We start from the raw sequence: 7,500 nt of genomic DNA on the forward strand, positions 1-7,500 counted from the left end.
CAGGAGTGACACTGGTCTGTAATTGCTGATTTCTGCTCTGCTCTTCTTTTTGTGAACAGGGACTACATTTGCCTCTTTCCATAGAGAGGGCCATTTACACTACTAGGCAGTGCTGAAAGATGCGAGTTAGAGGTGCTGCTAGCTGGTCTCATCTTCTCCAGCAATCTTGGGCTCCAACTTGTTTGGGCCCCACCTTCTCTTGGTCAAGCGGATTTGGGAAAGTATCTCTCTGTTTCCTCTCTCTCTCTCTCTCTCTCTCTCTCTCTCTCTCTCTCTCTCTCTCTCTCTCTCTGCTTCTCTCTCTCTCTCTCTCTCTCTCTCTCTCTCTCTCTCTCTCTCTCTCTCTCTCTCTCTCTCTCTCTCTCTCTCTCTCTCTCTCTCTCTCTCTCTCTCTCTCTCACTCTCTCTCTCTCTCTCTCTCTCTCTCTCTCTCTCTCTCACTTTCTCTCTCTCTCTCCCTCTTTCTCCAGGATATCCCATAACTACAACAATTTACAAATCTTTCAGCTTCCTGTTTTTTTTACAAAGATACTGGGTGAGCAGGTGAACACAAAGGACATTCTCAGGGTTCATGATATCTGTGAGCCCTCTGGTCACGCTTTGTATTTCACCTCCTAAATATAGTTGTTATAGCACATTTCCAGCATTTTACTATCATGCTTTTTTCTTGTGTTTCGTGTGTGTGTGTTTGTGTGTGTATGTTCACTCACCTATTTGTGGTTGCAGGGGTCGATTCACAGCTCCTGGTCCCGCCTCTTTGCTGGTCGCTACTAGGTCCACTCCCTGCACCATGTGCTTTACCTTATCTGTGTGTGTGTGTGTGTGTGTGTGTGTGCTTACTCTCCAAGATGTACTCACCGAATTGAGTTTGCTGGAGTCGAGACTCGGCTCCTGTCCCCACCTTCTAGACCACTTTGCTACGTATCAGTGATTTCTGGTATCCTCTGCCTCATCATATCTACTCTTAAATTTGCCTCCACCACTGCTTCGTCAAATTCATTTCACTTCTCCAGCACCCTAAGACTAAATACTGTCTTACATCCCTTCGGTTCAGCTGTGTTTTCCTCTACCTGTGTCCCATAGGACTCGACCTCCTCTGGAAGGTCGTTCACATTTATTAGGAATAGTAGCGGTCCTATTACTGATCCTCGCAAAACCCAACTAGTTACTCTCTCTCAGCTACTCTCTGAAAGTTAAGACACTTGTGCAACATCTGATTATCTTTATTGTAGACGTTTCGCCATCCAGTGGCTTTATCAATACAGATTCTAGGACATAATTAGAAAACAGAAGAACTTTATGCAAAAGATGAGGTAATCAGTCCCTCAGCCTTGGAGGTGGTGTTGAGAGCACCGAGGTTGTAGAGATTCTGAAGCACAGGCAAGGAGACTGGCGTTTTTATAGGCATCAGTGAATAGGGACGTGTAGCAGACGAGGGCATAGTCACTGGTAGGCGGGATTCCCCAGTGGAAGTAGGTCCTACCCAAATTGATGGGTTAGTTGTAGTAGCCGTGAAGAAGGTTATGTAGATGTCCTTTGAACCAAGATTCCATGATGTTCAATGTCTGACAAGTTGTGTAAGACAGGTATACTGATTACCTCTTCTTTTACATAAAGTTCTTCTGTTTTTTAATTATGTCCTAGAATCTGTATTGATAAAGCCACTGGATGGCGAAACGTGTGCAATAAAGATAACCAGATGTTGCACAAGTGTGTTAACTTTCATCTTGTCGGTATTGTATATCTGTCTTGCACAGCTACACTCTGCTGTCACTTGGGAACTCCCTGACCCAGTGGAGCATTCTATCTCTTGACAATGCCCGTTTCTCTGGTTTCTGGATTAATATTTTGTGTGGTTATGTCAAATGCTTTGATGCTGTCTAAAAAGACGAAATCCATGTCATAGAATGCCAGCAAGTTTACTAGGCGAGATTTTCCATCATTTAATCCTTACTAATTTTTCGTAAGATTCTCCTCGTTTTATTTTCTTCTGAAATTTTGACGGTATGCATGCTAGAGCAATTGGCCATTATTTTAATGCTTATTATCTGTTCCCTTCTTTAATATATGGTGACTACATTTACTTTTTTAAATTTTCTGCCAATTGTCCTGACTGACTGGAGAAAATGGCTGGTATACTTTGGCTTTTGGATCACGTAGTGCTTCTGCTCCTTCTTTCAGCACCTATGGAGATATATTATTTGGTCCAATTGCTTTTTTTACATCAAGCTCACTTAGTAGTTTCATCACTTGTCTAACTACAGTTCCTTCTAGTTAGTCATCACTTTCTTATGTGTACACTCACTGTATGTGGTTGCAGGGGTCAATTCACAGCTCTGTGTATATGTGTGTGTGTGAAGGAGGTAGCAGAGTAAGAGGGAAGCAGCAGCCTCACCTTCGTAAGCTGGTGCAGGTGAAGGTGAGCAAGCCTCTTATCGCAGCAGCACTACCTTTCCTCACCTTCATACCTCACCTAGCTGCTCCACCCATTTACACCAACCACCTGCAGCCCCACCTACCAACCTCCACCCACCCGTCTTTCATACCCATCCATCACTACCACTTATCGACCTACCTCACCTATGATATCTCATTTATTTCCATTGCTACTAAAGTATTCTACCGAGGTTCAGTAAATACATGAAGTTCTGTGAGAGACGTGTAGGTATACAAAAGAAAAGTTAGACCTCGCTGGGTAATGTGAAATGGCAAAAAAAAACACTTTTTATAAATGGAATATTTTTTGAATGTTGTACCTCGTGGAATCCTGCAGAAAAATGCAACTTGTACTGAAATCGGTGGGATTTATGTCTACAAAATTCAGTAAATAGAGAGTTTTTTTTTTTCACCTGGTTTGAAGACTCTTCTAAACAATCTGTAAGATCTGACCTGTGTTTAGGCGTGGCTTGAAGTATCATAAAAGTCAAGAGAATTGATAGTAAGGGCTGGAGAGCAGCAAAAGTAAAGCTAAGAAAAGAACGTTGGAACTGAGTGACTGGGGGAACCTTGAGAAGTTCAGAACTTGTGATTCTTTGTCCCTGTTTGTGAATATTTCTAAGATTTTGTTCAACATAAGATTTTTCTCTTCATTTTGCCAGTAAAATAAATCGTCCGTGATGTTTCTGATGTTACAATTGTTTTATTTCCCCACCGAATGCATGCGAATTACTGGCTCACTCTGGTCATAAGCTAATAAAACCCTCTTATTTAACATTTGTACCATTTTGTAATATATATTTCTTCTATTTTGTAAGATATATTTGTATAATTTTGTAAGATTTATTTGTTCCATTTTGTAAGATACATTTGTTCCATTTTGTAAGATATATTTGCACCATTTTGTAATATATATCTGTATCGTTTTGTAAGATTTATTTGTTCCATTTTGTAAGATAGATTTGTTCCATAATGTAAGATACATTTGTTCCATTTTGTAAGATATATTTGTACCATTTCATAACATATTTGAACCATTTTGTAAGATTTATTTGTTCCATTTTATAAGATATATTCGTACCATTTTGGAAGATACTGTTTCAGTATTTATAATATCTTATTTTATGTATCTGAACAGTGAAGAATAAGTTTTGTGTGACAGAATTTTTGTTTCTGAGTCAAAACAATGGAGATTGTTCCTGTGTTTGGATGTGGATGGGAAGACCCCTGTTCCTGTGTTTGGATGTGGATGGGAAGACCCCTGTTCCTGTGTTTGGATGTGGATGGGAAGACCCCTGTTCCTGTGTTTGGCTGTGGATGGGAAGACCCCTGTTCCTGTGTTTGGATATGGATGGGAAGACCCCTGTTCCTGTGTTTGGATATGGATGGGAAGACCCCTGTTCCTGTGCTTGGATGTGGATGGGAAGACCCCTGTTCCTGTGTTTGGATGTCGATGGGAAGACCCCGAGAACACGGTATATTATCAGCGAAATTATCAACGAGACCTTAGCATTGCTTCCTTAGTTGCTATGTTACTCACCCTTCCTATATTTTTTTTTACTCTCTACTTGTGTTAATTATTTATCAGAATGTTCTGTCTGACTCCGCCTACCTGCCCCACCCACCCACCTGCACCACTCACCTGCCCTTCCCACCCACCAGTCACACCCACCTGCCCTTCCCACCCACCAGTCACACCCACCTGCGCCACCCACCTGCTTCACCCACTCACCAGTCACACCCACCTACCTGTCACATCCACGTTGCCCCACTTGCCGCAAACACCTACACTATTCACATACCCTAGTTGCACCTTGCAGGTGGTGTCAGGTGGCAGCAGCTGCTGTAAGGTGATCTCAAGTAGTTTCAGGCTGTGCCAGGTAGAGACAGGATAAGGCAGGTAGAGGCAGGTGGTGGCAGGTGGTGACAGGTGGTGGCAGGTGGCAGCAGGCGGCGAGGAGAGGCTAAGGTAGCTGCATGTCACCTAAATGACGCACCTTCTCTGACGCACAGCCAAGTTAAGCACCAATGTGTTAGACCACACCCATGCGTTAGATCACACTGTTGTGTTAGACCACATCTATGTGTTAGACCCACCTTGCGTTAGATCACGCCGTTGTGTTAGTCCACACACATGTTAAACCACACACATGTTCGACTACACCCTTGTATTCAGCCACACACATGTTAAACCATACACATGTTAGACCACACCGTTGTGTTAGACCACACACATATGTAAGACCACATTCATGTATTAGACCACACATGTTAGAACACAAACAAGTGTTAGGCCACACATGTTAGAACACAAACAAGTGATAGAACAAATATTTTAGACCACAAGATATGCAATTATGTTGTGTTTGATGTTTGGAAACTCATTCACATATATAACAAACTATTTAAAAATTTTGAGGATGTCCTGGTTAAATTAAAATCGTGATTTTAATAGATTATGTAATTGCTGCATGTGTACGGGTTAGGCTGGAGAGATGACGGTAACCTTTCGTTTATATACAAATGCCAGGTAAACTACGAAGGACATAAACTTTTGAGGTCTGTTGCCACCTGTTTGTTACATTATTCAAGATGTATATGTTCATTTGGTGTAAATGTGAAAAAGGTGAAGTTAATGGGGATTAAGGGCCATAGACTACACTCGGGCCATTAGTTAAGGCTCTTCATAAACTTTATATGACGTTACCTATCACCTCGGTCTACAGATGCTTGAAGTAACCACACCAACATAATAATAATAATAATAATAATAATAATAATAATAATAATAATAATAATAATAATAATAATAATAATAATAATAATAATAATAATAATAACGTGAAAATATGTTGGTGCTATATGCACTATGATATGTTGCATGTGGGGAGGACATTAGCACAGGTCTGCGGTGAGTTACAAAGTGCCACTTGGTTCTTTTTCTCACGTTATATCCGCATCTTGCCATATTTTGCCAGCGTGTTGGCTAACAAAAGATACCTCGGTATGTTTTATTAGAAGTATGATGTTGAAGTGATATCCACGTCTGCAATAAATAACATATATATATATATATATATATATATATATATATATATATATATATATATATATATATATATATATATATATATATATATATATATATATATATATATATATATATATATATATATAAAACCTGATCTCTGGCCGAAGGAGACTCGAACCTACGAACCTTGGAACAAGGTACGCAGTGCTATACCATTCTCACCATACTGGACAATACCTTGGCGCCCAGCACAATGCTAGACGTTGATCCAAGGCAGCCAGCTTTCAGGGAGAAGGCTTACAGCTTTTCATCTCATCCCCTGCATGCATCAGCCTTACTAGAGATTTTAATAATGCAAGGAATTCGCAAGAGCAGGCGAAATATACACAAACACTGATCTCGGGCCGAAGGAGACTCGAAACCATATATATATATATATATATATATATATATATATATATATATATATATATATATATATATATATATATATATATATATATATATATATATATATATATATATATATATATATATATGTATATAGCCTCTTCACGTAAAAAGTTAAAACTGTTCATAACAGCTTTTCCGATTTATGGAAGTAATGTATAATTTTGCAAATCCTATTTATTACTACCTAAAATTAGACTTTTATTGCTATTGTACAAGTGTATTTTTGTTCCATTGGGCTCAGCATTAAAATACTTTGACAGTAGTTTATTGTACAATTCTTAATTGGCCGAGTTTTACATAGTAATCCCAGTTTGGAAAAACAATTACATTCTTATTCATTAATAACATAATCATTCATTCTTTTTCGGTTACAGAGTTATAAATATACTCCTAATAGAACATATAACGTAATGCAGACTACTACCAGATTACTAACATATCTCATCCTTAATTCTTTGAGAATACTGAAAGAATTTTAAAAAATGAAATCCGGATTACTCAAAGATTTCTTACAGATTACGCCCACCTTTGATTACTGAAGGAATGTTTTAAAAAATTACTAAAATAATACTTAAAGACTACTCATACATTACCTCCATATTTCTCCCATATTACTCCCACATTATTTTCAGATATTTCCCATATTACTCCCACATTCCTTCCAGATTACTCCCATATTACTTCCAGATTACTCCCACATTACCCCATGATTACTGCTACGTTGCCCCAGAATTACTCACAGCGCACGGCACTCATAAGGTGGAGCCTGAGTGTCTTGCTAATCTGCACACCACCTTTATGACACTATAAATTGCTCGGAGGTAATACAGTGCTACGATAAATGTAATTCCCTGTAGCTGACAACCACTCGTACATTTTGTAGAGTACACACGTGTAGTCTGGTACTGTGTAGCGTACACAGGTGTAGTACTGTGACTCGTTGCCTAAAGTAAGCAGATGTACTCTGGTAGTGATTTAATGTGTGATAATATAATAATGAATCGATATGGTCATGCAGTAATTTGTCGTGTTGAGTACACGGATGTACTCGTGTACTCTTGCTTATGCAATGTATAATTAAACTTTCGTTGTTCAGAGAGTAATTGTGAGCACAATCATTGACATTAATTTTAGTACAATTGATTTCCTGTGTATTTTAATACCACTACTAGTCATGATAATAATATACACAGAAAGGTGCATGTCTACCGGTGTAAATACATTGAGAGTTGAATTTAATATTTATGTAAAGGATTCAACTGTTCTTGGTAAACAGGAGATATGTAGCCCTAATGATCATTGCCTAGTAAACAGGCCTTACACACTAACAGAATGCTACTACTACTATTACTACTACTACTACTACTACTACTACTACTACTACTACTACTACTACTACTACTACTACTACTACTACTACTACAACTACTACAAGTACTACTACTACTACTACTACTACCCCTAATAATAATAATAATAATAATAATAATAATAATAATAATAATAAAAACAATAATAATAAAAACAATAGTAATAATAATAATAATATTACTAGTAATAATATTAATAATAATAATAAT

Source organism: Cherax quadricarinatus, chromosome 71 (assembly GCF_038502225.1).
Source record: "Cherax quadricarinatus isolate ZL_2023a chromosome 71, ASM3850222v1, whole genome shotgun sequence".
NCBI lineage: Eukaryota > Metazoa > Arthropoda > Malacostraca > Decapoda > Parastacidae > Cherax > Cherax quadricarinatus.